The following is a 19,938-nucleotide window of genomic DNA, read 5'->3' on the forward strand; positions in this document are numbered from 1 at the left end:
CTTTTCAGTGCCAGGGCTGTAACACACAGGAGCAACTTCCACAACAACTCCTTCCTGAGTTGGCTCCTATTCCAACTCCATGATACATTTTTGTTTAAGCCTTGATCTAATGTTAGCTTTGCACTTACGGGGGAAAAAAAAAAAAAAGCCAAAAAAGGCCAGAAATGTTTTCTATTACTTCAATAGAACTAAAACTAGGGGGCTTCTTTGTTTTACTTTTAAATCAGCAGTTTGTATATTGGAATTTCTCAATACAGATGAACATCTAGAGAAATGAATAGGACAAAGGAGAAAAAGGAAATTAAAAAAACAAGCGAGTCCAAACCAGAGGCTGAAAGAATACTGAAGTAGAGACGGCATCCAGATATAGTAAAAACTAAAAAAGCAGAAAAACCCAAAGGAAGACCAACAGCAGAACTGGAAAATAACCGTTTGAATATATATATATAAATATTTTACATATGATACCACTCTGCACCAAAACATCAGATTATATTAAATGCAGGCTTTTAGAAATTAAAAAACACAAAAATTACAGATGAATTGTGTGTGCAAAGAGGAGTAAGCCATTTATACAGATATTAAGAAACCAGGCTTCCATGCTTGCCATGCTTGAAGTAGGCACTGGCATAAAAGCTAAAAGCATCATGCAATGTGAGCAGTATGTTTATAACCATGTAACTTGTTTTGCAGCACCTCTGCTCCCCCCACACCGGCTTAACACGCAGTCACTTTCAGCAACTTAGAAATTTACATCTATTTAAAAAAAAATTCATGAAATTTCCTTTAACTTCAATAGAAGTAGTATTTCTTAAAAATATTTGTATTTAATTTTGAGATTATTACTAGCATTCAACATAATTTGTTATCCTAAATAATTTCCTTCACTGAGAATGAGTTTATTGCAGGAAAAACTGACTACTGACTACCAAAGCTGGTAATAATCAAATAGATCAGATATACGTTGCACCCTCACCTTTTAAATTTCTCATATTCTAGAGGAAGACAGCACCAGAACTAAACCTATCCATGAAGAAGGACAGTCTTTCTGACTTTTTGGTAAGACAAGATGGATTTGAATCACCCACATTACTCCAAGTTTAGCAAAGCAACTGTCTTTGATTTTCTTTTCAAGATTTTCCTTGTAGCTTTTACATTAAAATATAAATGTACCTACAGGAAGGAGAAAGAAAAGAAAAAAAGAACAAAGAGCTAAGGAGAGAAGAATTCCAACCCTGCACAAGCTTTCTGAGTCTCAGAAACAGCTTTCTAATAGCAAACAAAAAACTGTTCTTCCTTCAGTATTGATTCTTAATGTCACTGAACTGGATTTGTTAGCAAAATATTAACTTCAATAACACTTGATATCTGTTAAAAACAGCAACTGAAGCATGCATCTAGAACTAAACACATTGCAGGAGTCTGGAGTTCACTGACGTAAAAAACAAACAAACAAACAAAAAAACAACTAGATGTTTTAAGTGAAATTTAAAATTAAGAAATGAGGAAAAGCAATGAAAAAAAAAAATCAAGCTGCTTTGGTGTTAATAGTTTGAATTCCCATTTCCTTAAAAATCATCTTAACCTGCAGCATACAGCTTGAGTTGCTTTCTGCTTGGAACTCTCACAGAAAGCATCAGCAACAAGAAAGACATTACAATGAGTCTTAATGCAAATAAGGACTGGAGTGGTTCTGTAAACCTGATTGATTTTTTCTTTGTTACATTGATTACGTTTGAAAAATCTTTTTTGCAAATACCCAGCTTACTTAGCTGGAGGAAAACTACAGCACAAGAGCTATAATATATGGTTAGGATTAATCATGTAGCCTGGGGAGACTGCTGGGAACTATTGGGTCATTCAGGTGCACTAGTGTTCACAAAAGTTTTTCAACACATTCACAAACCAAAGTTCAAGCTGTCAGATTTGCTCTCAGCCATGTAGCTGTAGGAAGCAACAAATGATACAGAACCTGACTACTTGATAAAATATCATTCAGTTTGACATACAGATATTTTTCAAAGTGGAACAATTAAATGGAAGTCATCTAACCTTTACTGCATGAAATTACGGTTCCTTGTTCCTTTCTGTTTTTGTGTCTGGACTGAGTGTCACAGCCCTTTTCTGTTGGTACCCCCTTGCACATGCTTGCAACTTTCCTTGCAAGCTGTCAGTGGGGTATCAAGGGGGCAAAGGGTGCATTTGCAGAAGGATGAGGCACTGAGTGGCCTCCAAACATGTCCCACTCTGCCGTTACTGCCAGCCCTGTGGGCGCTGAGTGTGCCTCACCAGCTCAAAGCCCATTACTTCTGGCAGGCAGCAAGCCGGGGACAGGCGCCATCCCTGCACACCCCATCAGGCAAAGTACTTTCCTGCAAGATTTACAAACTTCCATACAGCTTGCTCACAGCCTCTTTCATTTGGGAACATGATCTCAACCTCCTTGTGTTTCTCTCCTTAAATAAGGAACAACAACAAACAACTATTTACAACCTTGTTAAGCTGAAAGGGAAAGCCAAAAAGTACAACTAGCAAGCACGATCTTGCAATCTACTATGGAAGCAGAAAATAAATAGGACCACTGTAGGAAAAAAAATCAAGTGGAATGCATAAAAGTATTATTTGCTCAAAATATAAACCACACAGCTTAGAAGGACCTCACATTGTTATTATAGATACATATAAATATTTGACATTCTGTTTGGGGTAGCTATTTATTGAGAAATTCACTTCTCTTTCTTTGTAGATGCACTCAGTCATAGTGTGCCATTTGAAAATCTGTCATGCAGGCCTGCCTTTCTTTTCACATTCCCTTCCCACCAGCATCTCTTCTTCATAAATGAAAGGTTTTCATGCAAAATACAAATTTGTGCCTGTCACGTGCAAGGTCATTTAGAAAGAGCTTGAGCACAGATTGAAGGGTTTTTTTATCCCTCGCTTCTCGTCTTACTTTCCTCTCTTATCATTCTGACATTTTACTACAACAGAGTGTTCACAGACATTTGGCAGTCAAACATGCACTGGAAAAACAGGAACGCCTTGTAATTTTTAACCTTTCTTTAAAACCGTAATAGCCAATTTTGCAAAGAAGAACATTTCCATCAGGGCTTATTTTATAAATATGCTCTCGAACACAAATATGCAACAAGCTACAGCTAATAATTCTGTCATGTTTACTCATTCACAAATCAATATTAAAACAACCAGTACTAACTCCTTTGCTGCAGCTCGAGATTCCTGTGATTGAATTCAGAAAAAACACTTCCATGGACTGCAGGGACACGTGTTAAGTCTCTGCGTGCACTGCTCACAGGCTCCATCCCTGTATTTTCCCGTTTCTTCTCTCTGCAGTAGATGGAGGCTGTTTCCTGTCATTGCCAGAAGTCTAAGGGAGATGCATCAGTTGCACTGAAATGGCACATATCATAAAATACCCATATTTGTTCACCATTTTAGCACTTGATGAGCACAAACATAACTGAAAAGATACATGTGTATCAAGAAAGACCCAATACAAATCCAGTAGGTATCTAAAGCAGGTTTCTCCTCATGGAGAAAACAATGCAGCAACCTCTAAATCTGCATCTATTTAGAATGCGAAAAAAAAAATAATAATATGAACATAGCCTGAGTTTTAAATAGTCCAATGTTGTTTTTATTCTCTCCTGTTTTGTCTGGTCTTCAACCAAAAAGTACACTTAAGCAACTCTACTAGCAAACAGCTGGACTAGCTACATAGTTCAATGACACAGAGGTTATACTTTAAATACTTTTTATTTATTTATTTATCTAAAGACAAGGAACCTAATCTTTTACAGTGACAACACATGGAAGATGATCAAAATCATAACTTAAAATGATTTAAGAAAATAAAGATAGTAAAATAGGCAAAAGTAAAGTAAGCACCACTTATTTAACCACACACCATATAAAAGACATGACAATGAGTGTGCTGAACCTTCCCCTGGTTTGCAGAAATCTTAGGTAACAGATTGAAGAAAGAGGAAAACTTTTTTCTCTCTCTATTTATTATTATTTTTTTAAGTCAGGATATGTGTGTGTGTGAGTAATGTTGCTGTATTCTTCATGGGTATAAGTGAAAAGAATGAAAGGAAACCGATGGTGAAGGAGATGGTAACCAAATTGTATTCAAAAGAGAAAGAGGACAAATGTAATGCTCAATCATTTTAATAAGAGTCTTTGTGGTTCTGAGATTGCTAGCAGGTCTTTTTTTTTTTTTTTTTTTTTTTTCTTTTTTTCCTTATAGGATTAAATTATATTGGTTCAGGCCACATTAATTATTAAGTTCAGGTCATCCAATTAAGGAGGGAAAAACACAATGTGACACAGACAGGCAGTTGTAAATCTTCAGTTACTCATCCCAGGTATGAATCATCCATTGACAACACAGCTCACACACAATTCCAAGGTCAAATAGATTCATACAAAGCACTATGCTGAACAGCTTTCAATGAATTCCAAAATGATTAAAAATAAAGAAATCACTATTTTATTTTTTTTTTCCAGCTGAAAAAAGTGAAAACAATCCAATTTATTATAAATGAGAAAGGTCATTATGAAGACATTTGGAGTGGCATTGCACATAACACTTCCACTTTTATTAGTATCAATAGAAGTCTTAGTGTCTTAACAGAAGCCTGATGGTAGCTGTGATGCTCCCCATGCACTGGCAGAAAAAGAACTGCAGCATGTCTTCTCTCCCACCTCCCAAAATGCTTCTGAGGGTGAGAAAGTAAAGATGTTCCCTTCTGCTCTCCTTCCTTAAACTCTGCCTTAAACACGACCGCTGGGAGTAGTAATTTTTGCAATGAGCCTCCCAGTTCAGTAGAAACTGGAGTGAAACCAATCACCCATTGCACATGGCAATTGCACTGCTATCAGAGAGTAATGATTTTCAGTCACTACTGACTTGGCTTGAATCTGAACTACTGGCCCAAAGGTCAAAAGCTTTCTTACCAATTATCAATCTCCTGGTCCATCCAGCCCCCTCTATTATTTTGATTTCCTTTGCAAGATTAATGTTGTTACCATAGTTTAATCAAATAAGCCTCTAGATCTGACATTTACTTCCATCCTACAGATGCTTCTTCACAGAGATGAGGCAAGAAAACCATAATAAAATAACTTCTATAAATATCTCTTGCAATTAAATATTGACTGTCCAAGATTTATTTAGGAATTAAGACATAGAACTTTGTCACTACACTGAGTACTTTCAGAGGTCTCTTAAACATCTGAACCACTTAAATCTGAATTTTCAGAAAGGAATTCGTGTGGTTTCAAAAATCCAGAGCCCCAAATGGCATGTAACAAGTGTTGTCTTAACGTGCAGGTATTCAATATTTCCAAAGAATCACTGGCATATGTGTACAGGATTCATAGCTGGCCTTCTGTGTATCATAGTCTGGACTCCAGGCTGTCTGTCCTTCATTTCTCTCCCCCATAAAGATGATACTAATAGAACAGTAAGGATGGTTAAACTTAACTAGCTGGTTCTGGACCAGTTGCAAAGCTAGCCAGCAGTTTCTTGCTATCTCCAGATCCAGAATATCAAGGTTTACTTGGATGGTTTTTGCTCTTCCTCACCCACCTTCATATCACATGCATGTGAGTTAATTTAAGCATTCTACTCAAGTGAAAAAAAAAAAAGAAAAAAAAAAAAAAAAAAGAGAAAAAAAAAAAAAAAGAGAAAAAAGGAGAAATTCAAGATGACTTCTAAATATATCTAGCTTATTTCTCAAAATAAACCATCATGGCATCAAAATATTTTTCAGTATATTACTTTTGGAATAGCTCACAGAACACTTGTCCTGAAAACATTTTTCAGGAACAACAGGGAACTGATGATGAAGAATTTACTATACATAAATTCCTCTGTGAAATGATGCCATATGTCTACTTGGTTAATGGCTTTAAGAACATAATTTGTCTAAGTGGAAAAACAAATGGGTATTTCCGTAGTCTCTTCCCTCTGTATACACCTACTCATATGCACTTTTAAATGTGCACTTTTTTTTCCTACAAAAGAACAGATTTTTATTAAATATTTATTTCAAATTTAGCACATTTATCATTGCTATTTTCTTTTATTGACTTTTAGTAATAATAATTTATATATTTTATTTATATATATAATATATATATCAATATATATATATTGATATCAATACATATATAGCCTGAAACAAAATAAAAAAGGAAAATTGTCTCTGCTTTCCCTCTAACGGTATTTCCACTGAGTACATGGGCTATATAAAGATTGAATAGTATTAAAGAAATGTAATATACCGGAGCCATCTGTTCTTATTCAGTATTAGACATTACTGCACTTTTGACAGTCCTATTATTGTAATATAATGTATTCCAGATGAATTTGTAAGATAGCCATTATCTAACACAAATACTTTCCACCCCCAAAATTAATTTTTCACTAAGAGTAGCAAACACCATTTTGAAAATAAGATGACAATGCAATTCTGTACCTTCCTCAGAACTATCCGGCAGAAGTTGAAACAATCAAGCAAACAGCCAGGGTCGGCTTCAGCAGGGTGGTTGAAGCTATAATACCACTGCTGGTCATGCAGAGGAACAAGCTCTCACAACAGAAGTTAAACACCACCTATTCAACAGCAACTTCGTGTTGTATTTTATGAACTCCCTGGGATCTGAGATAATTTTTATCACCACAATGAAGTCTGAAAGAACCAAAATTACTACCTTCTGAGAAGATTTGCAAAACATGAGTAGGTTTTTTACAGTGCATTACATTTCACTTTCATATCTTGCTAGCAATGGGATTTCTCTGACATCAGTAGCCCAGGGGTTTCCCCCAGCAAAGCACCTGAATCCTTCCAGGAGGTCCAAAACAGATGAATGACCTGTCGACTTGCAGGGTGCTGAGTTGCCTGTACTGCTGGTAACTTAGCCAGCTGTGGAATACACTGCAGAGCTGGAGCCATGAGTAGGAGGAGTACCAAAGAACAACCCAGAACTGTGAAGAACATGTTTTTCACGAAGCCTTTGGGTATTGATCATAGCTACAGTAAGTCAATCTTGCTAAGGTGCTAAAAGACACTTGAGACAAGATATGTGGCTAGTAAGTTAAATAATGCAAATACAATCCCTTGCCCTGAATCAGATATCAACTGTTGAGTATGGCTATATGGTATGTCCAGTGATGGAATGAGGTGGAGTGTATCATTCAATGCTCACAAAGTGCTTATCCGTGAAAAACCATCGCTCACTGATGACCTGTTCTAAAAAACAAAACAAAACAAAAACTCATCTAACAGCATTATGATTCCTATGTAATGACTTTGTGCAACTGTAAATAACAACAGATGCTTTAATTTGTATATAACATTATGTATTAATTTACTTTTCAAGCTTCACAATTTCATTTCTCAATGACACACACACACAAAATAATTTAGTGTTATTGGGACACAAACTCACTACAAAGTTCATTTTAAAATTGAAAAAATAAAAACACAAAATATTCAGTTATTAGTTATATCTTGCAACTAGGTTAAAATTTCTGTCATCTCTGGGGTAAGAACTGTTCTAGCACTTCTATGTAAAGCTAGTGACAGTGTTAATAGTGCTTTACTCTGCAATTATACACACAGCTTCTTTGGCTACAACTGGTCCTGGAGGTGCTAGGCCTCATTTTTGTTTTGTATGCCTTTTCCCAATAGGCAGTCCAGCTTAATTTTTTTTATGTGGTTGCTGTGGGCGAGTAGAATTTCACACACAGTAGCAGAGCAGAGACCAGTGGGTGACTTTCTGGTGTTATTATCTGGATATTGATTGTGGTGGCCCTTAGTAATAATACTGTCCTGTTGCTTCTGGTTGAAAGATGATTAGTACACGATTGTGACAATTTCTGGACTATATGTGATTTTTCAAAACGATGGTCTAGTTAAAACTCAGATTTTGCAATAAACAAGCTATAGATTCTCAAAGGAATCAGCTTACTGCTTCGTTGGAGTAGCTCAGAAACAGCAGGTTTTTTTAACATCATAAAAGTTAAATATGAAGAAACCACTGTGCTCACCAAGCAGAGCAGGAAGCTAACTGCAGACATTATAAGTAGCTAGCAATTGTGATTTTTGAGTTTTAAAATAACAACTTTGCTGCTAAGGAATTATGAAATCATAAATATAAAAAAAAGACTATCTCAAATTAGCAAGATATATTGGCAGTTCAATAGTCTTAAAATTACATCATTTAAAAGACAAAAAAAAGTGTCTGACTTTCAGAGTTTGAAATCCCATGTTCACAAACAATTTCACTTTATTGAGCATCAGTGATTCACAACATTGTCTATGAGATTCAGCTCTTATATGGTTGTGGTACTGGTTGCTCTAACAGATAAGTTTTGTAGTAATTTAAGTAAAAAATTTATGATCTCAAAATAAAAGCTAAATCCAAGATATACATGCAATACACATTTTAATATTAAAAATCACTAGTATACAGTAACATTTACAATATGAGAAGACTTTTTTTTTTTTTTTGGAAAAGGTTGTGCACAGAAGTCTTGTGGTGAAGTCTAAATGTTTCAAGAAGCTAGTGGACATAAGGAAGGAACCAAAATTAGGCAGACTCAGTAGCTAAACATGGTCTCACAAATGAAGGCTTTTAACATAAAGGACAGGAATGGCAACTACAGGAAGGACACTAGTTTACTAATTAACACCACATTTCCACTCTCAACTCTTGACAGACTGTAGATGAATATGTACACATGAAGGGAAAAAAAAAAAAAAAAAAAAAAGAAGAGAAAAACGATTTTTTTCTCATTAGAAAATGTTAACATCGCTAGAAAGTGCCTTTTCACCTCAAGATGTCTATATTGAAAACCAATAAATATCTTAGGATTAATTTTCTTTAAAAAATTGAAAACAAAATAACAACAAAGATCCCACAGGATTTGTACAACTCTACTGTGGATACAGAAAAAAAAACAAAAAACACATTCAATCTGTACAATTAAAAAACAGTTTCACTGCATTGTTTGCAATATGAGTGGACAATATAAAGAAAAACTATCAAACCTTCCAAAAACATCCAGCACCTAAGCAGACTAACAGGAATCAGGCAAAAAGATACACTCCAAAATACGATATTTTTTTTTTTTCAAATTAATTTTTTTTTTTTTCTATTTTAGAGTTTATTAGATATAACATCCCGTAAATAACCACCTGTGAAGATAAAAATCCTATGTAGCTATTCCTACAAAATGGTTGGATTTGGAAGCCACTGAGCAATGGAATGAAGTAGAATAGCCCAAATATTCTCTGGAGGACCTCAAAAAGTGGCAGCAGGAGTCCATACAACTGTGATGCCAAAAGCAACAACTCCACAGATGTAGCAAAGAAGGAATAGCTACAGTCCTAAACACAACACAAGATTCATTTTGCCTGCCTTCCTCCTCCAACTATATTAAAAACAGAGTGGCAATAAAGGGCTTTCTACTCATCTTCTGTATAAGGTGAAATTCACTGTTGATGACTATTTTCCACTGAAATACATTAACTAAGATAATGGAATTGCATGTTTTTTGTTGTTGTTGTTGTGTTTGTTTGTTTGTTTGTGTGTTTGTTTGTTTTGTTTTGTTTGTTTTTTCCCAGTTAAAAATATCCAAGTTTTCCATAAGGCAGAAAAGTTATGACATTTTCCACTCTTCTCCTTCTTGAAGTGTTCTAATTACAGGCTATTATTATTTATACTAACATAGACATAACTAAGCAGCCAGAAACTCAGTTCAGTGATATAAAAGCTTTGCTTAGAATTTTATAGAATAGTATTATTAATCTGAACTATAAAAGATCTTATTACTTGCCTGTAAATTTACCATTTTAATCCATAAAGTTAACAGAGCTTTATCTGTATTCCTATACTTTAATCTGTATTTAATTTAATTTAATTAATTAATTTAATTCCTATAATTTAATCTGTATTCCTATACTTTATACCTTTTCACATCAAACTCCTAACATGTAAAACCACATAAATTTTACAAAAGGTACAAACAATTATCTATATTAATTCCTACCTATAAAATAATTTTCCCAGATAGTGAGATTAGAAAATACGGTAAAAAGACATAACAATAGCACATCACCTTGTTATTGTCAACTCAAGGGTGCACCTGGAGATTCAGATGGCTGGGATAAAGTCCACAGCTGTGGTAAATGCTGTGTCCTATTACAATTTCACGACAAGCATAGTAGTAGTTATACTTATGAATATACCCACTGCAGAGCATGAAAACTTTATGATGCACTTAACTACCAAACATTGGAGGAACACGCTATGCATAGGAGAAAAAAAGTGAGAGCCTGGAGCAGAGGTAATGTTCTTGTTTCTCACTGGAGTAAGAACCACAGTTCTTTTATGTCTGTAGCAAGTCACTGAAATGAGAATAATTTAACTTAATCCAGCTGGAGTAGAAGAACAAACAAACAAAGCAAATCACGCTCATCTCTGTATTTTCCTAGTTCACTGAAGCAAGCATCACTGCCTGTAATAGCACAGTCTGAGGCTAGGAAGTCAAACAGAAGTGTTTAATGAGACACTAGGCAAGTCTTGCAGTTCTATTAAAAACGTAGCTACCAACCCAAGTTTCCTCTCGGCTCTGAGCAATGCACCTATTAGTAATGCTCACAGCATCCTTGATAGGGGGAGAGGGTGATGGGCCTTTAATGTTTTATCTTCTGCAGAATGGATCTGAGACAGAACAAAGAACAAGAGAACAACTGTGTTTCGGATTGCCCTGTTTTCTCCCAGCTCCACAATGCTATATTTTGTTCTGCCAAACCAAGCCTCCCACCCAGAGAGCAACAGCACTGCCCCTTTGCCACTCAGACTGGTAACCAAGTCCACTGTTCCCTGATGATGGAGAACACATCATGATCCAGGAACTGGTGCATTTTGGCCAACTCTGGGCAGGCGATTGTTAATTATCTGGGAACACAATTAAGGTTTCTAGCTGCTACTTCCAGTTTGGAGCTAAATGTGACCTTCACTTTCACATTAGAAAGATGTATAGGAGGCATGCATGATGCTTACATGAGTTATAGGTAACCACATGACTGCCCAGCAGGGCACTAGCTCTGTCTTTGGTAACAGGGAATCCTAAGCCACCTTCCCTCTGCCCCTTGATGCATCCAGGTAATTTCAAAGACAGCAGCTTGTATTGCTCGCTAACAGCTTTTACTGCAGTGAGTACAAGCTCTATTTTTCTTTGGTTAGCTACTTATCAGTATGGTAATCTTGTTCCCAGTACAGGAATAGGCAAATTTTAGCGTAATCTAACCACAGAACACAAACACACACACACACACACACAACTTTAACATGCTAACACAAAAAGGAAAAACCTACGCATTTTATTAACATGTGATTCACTACAAACCTTAGCATCAGAGATTCAAAAACAGGATAAAACCATCGGTATGACTGAGGTTTGGTCCTGTGTAACCAAGCTGACATACTCATGTCATCCTGTAGCAGTTGCCCATCAAGGCTGCTTATTCTACAAAGCACCCTGTTTAAGTAAATAGAAGTTTTAAATATCTGTTAAATGGAAATTGCATCCCTTCACAACAAGAAAGGTTAGTGCATTGGATTTCAACCTGAACACAGTAATTTTGTCTCCATATTTTTATTTTATCATCATTTCCTGTTGGGAGTGATCCTATTAGGAGTGATGAGTGAAGACAGATGTTGATATCTATGATACATGTCATATTAAATGAGCTTTGGGAATAAAAAACTATCTTTACTTTGTTAGCACTTGAACAAAAGTCTACTCAAAACTGACAAAACTGGAAGTGTTCGAGGCCAGGCTGGATGGAGCTTTGAGCAACCTGGCCTGGTGGGATATGTCCCTGCCCATGGCAGAGGGGTTGGAATGAGAAGGTGTTTAAGGTCTCTTCCAACTCAAACCATTCTGTAATTCTGTGAAATCACCTGGATCTTTTTGTATCGTGTCACTTCTAGACAGGATTTTAGAATTGCATTACAGCATTTCTATATCAAACATGGATTTTTTTCTTTGAATTTTATAAAGTTCACATTCAAGAAGAACGTTTCACTGTTTCATCTGCTAAAAGATAAATTTACATTAGCAAGGATTTAATTTGGCCACAACCATAAATCTTTTCCATTTAGCTTTTGTATTTTTAAAAATTTCATAGAATCATAGAATCATAGAATATCCTGAGTTGGAAGGGACCCTTAAGGATCATCAAGTCCAACTCTTGACACCGCACAGGTCTACCCAAAAGTTCAGACCATGTGACTAAGTTCACAGTCCAATCTCTTCTTAAATTCAGACAGGCTCGGTGCAGTGACCACTTCCCTGGGGAGCCTGTTCCAGTGTGCAACCACCCTCTCTGTGAAGAACCCCCTCCTGATGTCAAGCCTAAATTTCCCCTGCCTCAGCTTAACCCCGTTCCCGCGGGTCCTGTCACTAGTGTTAATGGAGAAAAGGTCTCCTGCCTCTCGACACCCCCTTACGAGGAAGTTGTAGACTGTGATGAGGTCTCCCCTCAGCCTCCTCTTCTCCAGGCTGAACAGGCCCAGTGACCTCAGCCGTTCCTCGTACGTCTTCCCCTCCAGGCCTTTCACCATCTTCGTAGCCCTCCTCTGGAAACTTTCCAACAGTTTCATGTCCTTTTTATACTGTGGTGCCCAGAACTGCACACAGTACTCGAGGTGAGGCCGCACCAGCGCAGAGTAGAGCGGGACAATCACCTCCCTTGACCTACTAGCGATGCCGTGCTTGATGCACCCCAGGACACGATTGGCCCTCCTGGCTGCCAGGGCACACTGCTGGCTCATATTCAACTTGCTGTCTACCACGACCCCCAGATCCCTCTCTTCTAGGCTGCTCTCCAGCGTCTCATCGCCCAGTCTGTACATGCAGCCAGGGTTTCCCCGTCCCAGGTGCAGGACCCGGCACTTGCTCTTGTTGAACTTCATGCCGTTGGTGATCGCCCAGCTCTCCAACCTGTCCAGATCCCTCTGTAAGGCCTTTACGCCCTCATTTGAGTCCACAACTCCTCCAAGTTTGGTGTCATCAGCAAACTTGCTCAAAATACCCTCTATTCCTACATCCAGATCGTTTATAAAAATATTGAAAAGTACCGGCCCTAAAATGGAGCCTTGAGGGACCCCACTGGTGACCGCCCGCCAGCCTGACACAGCCCCATTTACCATAACCCTTTGGGCCCTGCCCGTTAGCCAATTGCTCACCCATCGTATGATGTTTTTATTTAGCTGTATGGTGGACATTTTGTCCAGTAGGATCCTATGGGAAACCGTGTCAAAAGCCTTGCTGAAGTCCAAAAAAATCACATCAGCTGGTTTCCCTTGGTCCACCATACGGGTGATCTTATCATAAAAGGAAATCAGGTTAGTTAGGCAGGACCTACCCTTCACAAACCCATGCTGGCTGGGACCAATGACCGCTTTGTCCCCCAGGTGCGCCTCAATAAGTCCGAGAACCAACTTCTCCATGATTTTACCAGGCACTGACGTGAGACTGACAGGCCTGTAATTGCTAGGGTCTTCTTTCTGACCCTTCTTGAAAATTGGCACAACATTTGCCAGCTTCCAGTCTACCGGGACCTCTCCAAATTCCCAGGATCGTTGAAAAATAATTGAAAGAGGTTCCGCGATGACATCCGCCAGCTCTTTCAGCACCCGGGGATGAATCCCATCCGGACCCATGGACTTGTAGGGATCCAGGTGGAGTAGCAAATCCCGCACACGTTCAGGGTCAGTTGGGAGTTTGTCATCCCCACCGTCCCGGCCCTCCAGCTCAGGGCACCCTGGGTCCCGAAGCCCATCATCGGCATTGAAGACAGAGGCAAAGAAGGCGTTAAGCGTCTCTGCTTTGCCTACGTCATCGTCTGTGAGGAGACCTTCTCTATCAAGGAGCGGCCCTATGTATTCTTTAGTTCTCCTTTTTCCATTTACATATCTAAAAAAACCCTTTTTATTTTCTCTCACAGACACAGCCACCTTCAACTCTAGCTGTGCTTTGGCCACTCGAACTTTCTCCCTACAAACATGAACAGCATCCCTGTATTCTTTCCATGACGCCTGGCCCTCCTTCCAGTAGCGAAACACTCTCTGTTTCCGCCTAATCTCCATTAGAACGTTCCTGGTCAGCCACGCCGGCCTCCTGCCCCGCCTGCCTGACTTGCGATATTTTGGAATTGCCTTATCTTGTGCTTCTAGGAGGCATCGCTTAAAGAGTGTTTCCTTCTCTTAGTTTAGCACCAGAACACCAATAAAAACCTGACTCTGCTTGAAGTCTCTGCCACTGACCTGAAGGGAAGCAATACACCAGAATAGATAGTGAGAGCCACAGCTGGTGCGAAAGGATGGTGCTGCCACCACACCTGGGTTATGCCTGGCCAGCAGCATTCAGGCACTACAGGAGGGCTCTCCTGTAGTAGTAACCAGCTCAGCAGTTCCTGAGGCAATTCCTATGGCTGAACACAAGCAAAAGGAAAGAGCAAAGACTACCTACACCCAGCTCTCCTGGGCTAACACTCATCTTAGCTAGTTTGTGTGGTGACAAGGACACTGTAAATTAATACACACTGAAACATTAACATTGTCTTTTTCAGCACACTGGTAGGGCATTTCTGGAGAGCACTCGTTTTATCTATATTGCATTAAGATGGCAGTAGAGAAAACTCAGTTAAAAGCACATTTATTACAAAATAACCTATTTGACAGACATTTTCTGTAATACAAATGAAGCTAGTAATTCAGAACTCCTTACTGACATTTCAACTTCAGAATCCTCTGTTTATGCACAACATACATCTCAGCTACACATTAGATTAAGGTCTACTATCTCTAAGAGGTTTAATTAACATGTCTTAGTATTTACATCTTACCATCGGAATTGGATTTGGCCCATATATCTAAGATGGCATGCAACAGACCCTAAAAAGAATGATTCCCCTAGGACTGCCTTGATACTTTCAGACAGACACTATCCACAACAGCAATGTCTTACAGTACTAAAAACATGAATGCACCCAGGAGAAGAATGGCTGAACAAGGAATTTTTGAAATGTTCTTATCCACAGCATAGATAAATACATAAGAAAATAAGAGGGAAAAGGAGGAAAAAAAAAAAAAAAAAAAAAAAAAAAGGTGTGTAAAGTGGCTGCAAATGCAATTTCTTGGAAAACTGCCAAAGCTTTTTACCAGGTGCACTGCCAGGTGGGACATTATGTTGCATGACAAAGAAAACTGTCAGCCTAATGCCTTACACCATTGTTTGTGCACCACACGATGTGTAATTTTGGAAGGGTTAGTAGGTAAGTTAGCAGTAATTAATCCTTGTGTCAGGAAAAGATTTATCTTGAAGCTTTGTTAGTGACTGCTGAAAACCCTTTCTTAGAATCTGTAAAAAAACAGCAGCTACCTAATTCCTGGAGGATTGATGAAGATGGATAATGGACGTGTTTTTCTTTCACATACTCTTGGCAAACATTGTGTAATTTTGGGAGCAGCTGCAACAAGTGCATGAAAAAAGGGGGTTAAAAACATATTTAAGTAATGACCTTGCAATTTTACACATACTTGATATGAAAGTGATCGATATAACAAGGCTGAGTTCACTGAACTTCTGTTCTAGTTGCGTTTTTATCTTTGAGTATAGGATACATTGAAAGTACAAAATCGCCATTTTAAACACAGCTTTAGATTAAAGTTCTTCATAGTAGTAAGAAATCTTCCCATATTACAAGCTTTTCATACAGAAGATATATCAAGGAACACTTAATATCCTAATATTAAATTGAAATATTGTGTTGTTCTGTAGCTAAGGTTCAGATAATTTTTTGTCTTTAAGTATTTTAGACCAAAAACTACACAAAGAACCTTGTTTCTTATTATAAAAGTGCTTCATTTTTGATATTATTTGAGTAGACAAGCTATGACCTAACTTCATTAGCCTTGCAAGTACTATAAAAGAAATTAAAGTGATTAGATGCTGTTGTATTATTTTGTTTTGCTGAAACTTCAATGTTTATTATTCCTAAGACACAGATCACCTGCCTCTTTTTGTTTTTATTTTACTTGTGGTTTTGTTACAAGTTTAAGGAAAACACAAATTATACAGAAAACCTATTGTAATCAATTGTGTAACTTTCCTTATTTAAAAGAAAAAGTAGGAAGAAACCAAAGTTGAAGGTAAAAATCTGTTAACGTGATTCCTTGATCACCTGGATGAACTTTATAATTACTAAAGGAGCTATATTACAAAAAAAAAAAACAAAAACAAAAACAACAAAAAAAAAAAAAAAAAAAAAAAAAAAAAAAAAACCACTGCATTCACTTGCATTTATTTATACAATGCCTCATTTTCACAAACAAAACATGTTGCTTAATTGTTAATGGCAGAGCATTTATGTAATAACGTAAATTAAAACATAGGTAGGATTTTAGCTGCATTTGTCCAAGGAACCATCACTTGACATCAAGATGTACGTTAAAGAAAAGAAAGGAAAAATGCTGCAGCAGACATCGTGGTATCTCACATTGGTATTCTGAAGGAAAGCATTTCTGACATGATGCTACAGCAACTATCATAGTTACAGGCCAAGGGAGTAAATTAAAAACAGTATGATAGCTGTCTGCACATTTTTACAAGCCAAGCAACATGATACTTGAGATTGGGGTCTGTTTTGGCAACACATTTTTACAAGCCTGATACTACCCAAGGAGGCAGTGCAAATCACATCTATGGCTTAGTTTCTGAAGGTTTGTCTGTGAAGTTTAGCCATAGCATAAGTTTTTACAGAGAGGTTTAAAGGTTAGTTTCATGATAGCTCCTCAGTGACCTCCCATTTATTCTCTCCTAATGACTGGCTTCCTTAAAATTATATTAACTATCTTTCCTTATGTAAAAGAAGGAAATATGGCTACCGTATTTCATATTTCACATGCCACATGTCTTGACATGAAGAATGTTAATACAGTGAAATAAATAAATTTTTTTAAGCAAGTAGGCCTGGATAAGAATAGCGTAAATAAAATGCAACTACAATGCAGCTAAATTAGAGACACTCTAATTTAAAAGTACAGTTTTGGGGTTTTTGTTTTTGTTTTCAGTTTATTTTCAGTGTTATAGTTTATTTTTTGTTATAGACTTTCAAACATTATCAGCTGAATTCCAGTAAGAGAACTATTTTTTTTCATATTTTGGTAATCAGAAAAGGTATAAACAATTATACAAATAGCATAACTATGAAATCAGTAGACAGCTAACGTGCCATTAGCGTATATTAGCAATAAGTCCTGACGGATATTTCTCTGTTACTCATAATTAAGAAATGTCTCTGTGCTCAGCTCCATGGAAAGTAAATTATGATCCAAAGGCTCTTTTTATACTCCCAGTATTTTAGTTTTCTCAGGAAAGCTAACAAGGAATACAGTAAAAAAAGTACGTATTTGATACATGGACATTCCACTTCTAAAGATCAGATGACAGTAAAAGTGGAAGAGGAAGCCTCCCACCATTCTTAAATCTCAGATTAGTCTCACCTGTGCTTTAAATCTGGATGAGATTTCTAGGGTTCTGCTGTGACTAAGGACAACTCTTTGTTGTGCATTAAAAAAGAATAACTTCCTGCTGTTACAAAATAGAAACTGTGACCTGAAAATTATAGTGGTATGTTTCATAGCAAAGTGAAGAAAGTGAGAAGGTAAACCTTTTTAATATAAACAACCAAGTGATCTACAAAAAAGACACAGAATAGAGAGTTAAAATAAAATTTGTTTCCTCATGAAAGACAATTATCTCTTTAGACAGAAAACATTTGTTTACTTTATGATCCTAGTATAAGGCAATGTGTGAGAGGATTACCTGCCACTGTTCCTCAGGGATGCACCGACAAACCTCTTATGAACGCAGACAGAGGAAACATTTTGTTTCTCTCTCAACAGTCTGTCACAGAATCCAACTGGTATACAAGCAATACCAGAAGAGCATAAAAAGAAAACTAACACACACATACCTATTACAGATACAATTTAGAGACAGACACATATAAAGAAGTGAGAACACTTTAACAATCTGGACTAAATTTGAATTACGATCCTTGGGATTAATCAAACATAAAAGAACTCCGATAAGAAAAGAATTCTACAAATTTCTTCTACACTTGTGCCACCTACTGGCTATTGCTGAAAGTCAGAAACATGCGCATTCAATTTGCTGGCAGAATTCCAGCAATCTTTTTTTTCATAACTCTAATAAATTCAAAACTGAGATGTAATAATATGGTCGGGTGTTAAGTCCTCAGAAACTGCAAAATCCAAAATGGCAGCTGCTGAGAGCTGCTCCTCTGCTTCATGACTTGCAAGAAGATTTATCAAGTTCTCTTGAACAATTTTGCCATTCCACCCAGGTCACACTTCTTGTGAAAAGTTTTACTGAAAATGGTGAACAGAAGAATCAAGCTTGTACTGGGTAAACAGTAAGAATGCCAGCAGTAGTAAGATTTCATTTAAGAGGCCAAGTGTCTCTTTCTGTGGTGAAAAATACATGAAAGGAAGTTCATCATCAAGTCCTCCATATAGAAAAATGCCCGGAGTGCCTGGATGTGTGGTGTTTTCTTTTTCTTTTGTTTGTTTGTTTTTGTTTGTTTGTTTTTTGTGTTTTTTTTTTTTCTTTTTCTTTTTTTTTTCTTTTTAAATGTTACAAAAACTTACTGTGATCAAAGCCCATTGCAAAAAAAATTTTAATTTGAAAAAAAAAAAAAAAAAGATTTTAAAATAATTAAATGAATTTTGGGGTTTATCAGAGGGATCTAGAAGAAGCACACAAACAAGTGTGCTGTGTCACATGCCAAGGCAGAGGACGTGGCTGCATGCTTTCTCAGTCACTTTATTCAGCCCTGAAACCTACACAGAACTCTATTAACTGCTTAAAAAAAAAAATAAAATATCTTTCTTCACAGAATTCTTCCTTTCACAAGATTAAGCGAATAATTGCAATACCCAGAAGGAATCACAAAGCATATGTAGTTAAATGGGCAAAGATAAGCACTGTAAATGATCACCTGATCTGTCTCCAGATTCAAAAGAACACACCAGAATTAAATCCAAGCTAAATGTATTTGCCTGCCATCAAGATCTTTAAGTAAGTTTAGCAAATTTAGTAGGATCCACTTTGCTGGTTAACACTGGAAGATCTACCAGACCTGGCCCTAACCAAACAGCCCCTACATCTTGTGGAAGAAGATAAGGTCCTGATAGTGTACATATGGATCTGACTGGGACAGTCAGCATGGGTTGCTCCTGCCCCAGGAAAATGCAGACCCATTCATGGGATTGCCTTCACTCACGGAAAGCACATGGGTGAAGTCAGTAAGTAGTGCAGAAGGATGGGGAAATCCAGTGTGCACCTCAAGGAGATTTAACCGGTAGTTTGAGTTGTATTTTACAGAACCTTGCACGAACCACGCAAAACAAGGGAAGATGTCTCACTGGAACCAGGACACGTGCCATAGTGACCTAGTCTGAGCTGGTTTTAGCACCCAATAACTCAATAAAACAACACACCACTTCTGTCTTGAGCCACCACCATAACAGATTGAAGTTCAGCTGACCTAATTTTTCTGAAAGGATATTCCATACCATATGGTGCTGTGCTCAGCAATAAAATACTTTATCCAGTTACAGCTGAAAACATTTTACAGTTCATAACCATGAAGAGGAGAAACTTTTTGGGAGTAGATCCAAGAGAGATCAACGCTAACATTAGAGACAAAAATCAGAAACAAACTCTTCTATGCAAAACCATGAAAGTAAAAAAGGCAGGAATGCTGAGAACTCCATATATTTTATTGCCTGTGACAATGACAAACATGT

At 37.3% G+C, this 19,938-nt stretch overlaps 1 protein-coding gene across 4 annotated transcripts in view; it reads right to left on the reverse strand.

Annotated features, from left to right (window-relative positions):
• The window catches only part of CDH12 (cadherin 12), a 588,550-nt gene that overhangs the window by 402,867 nt on the left and 165,745 nt on the right, over nucleotides 1-19,938 (reverse strand). The gene's annotated exons all lie outside the window — the stretch shown is intronic.

The sequence above is a fragment of the Aythya ferina genome, assembly GCF_964211825.1.
Source record: "Aythya ferina genome assembly, chromosome: 2".
In the NCBI taxonomy this organism is placed as follows: Eukaryota; Metazoa; Chordata; class Aves; order Anseriformes; family Anatidae; genus Aythya; species Aythya ferina.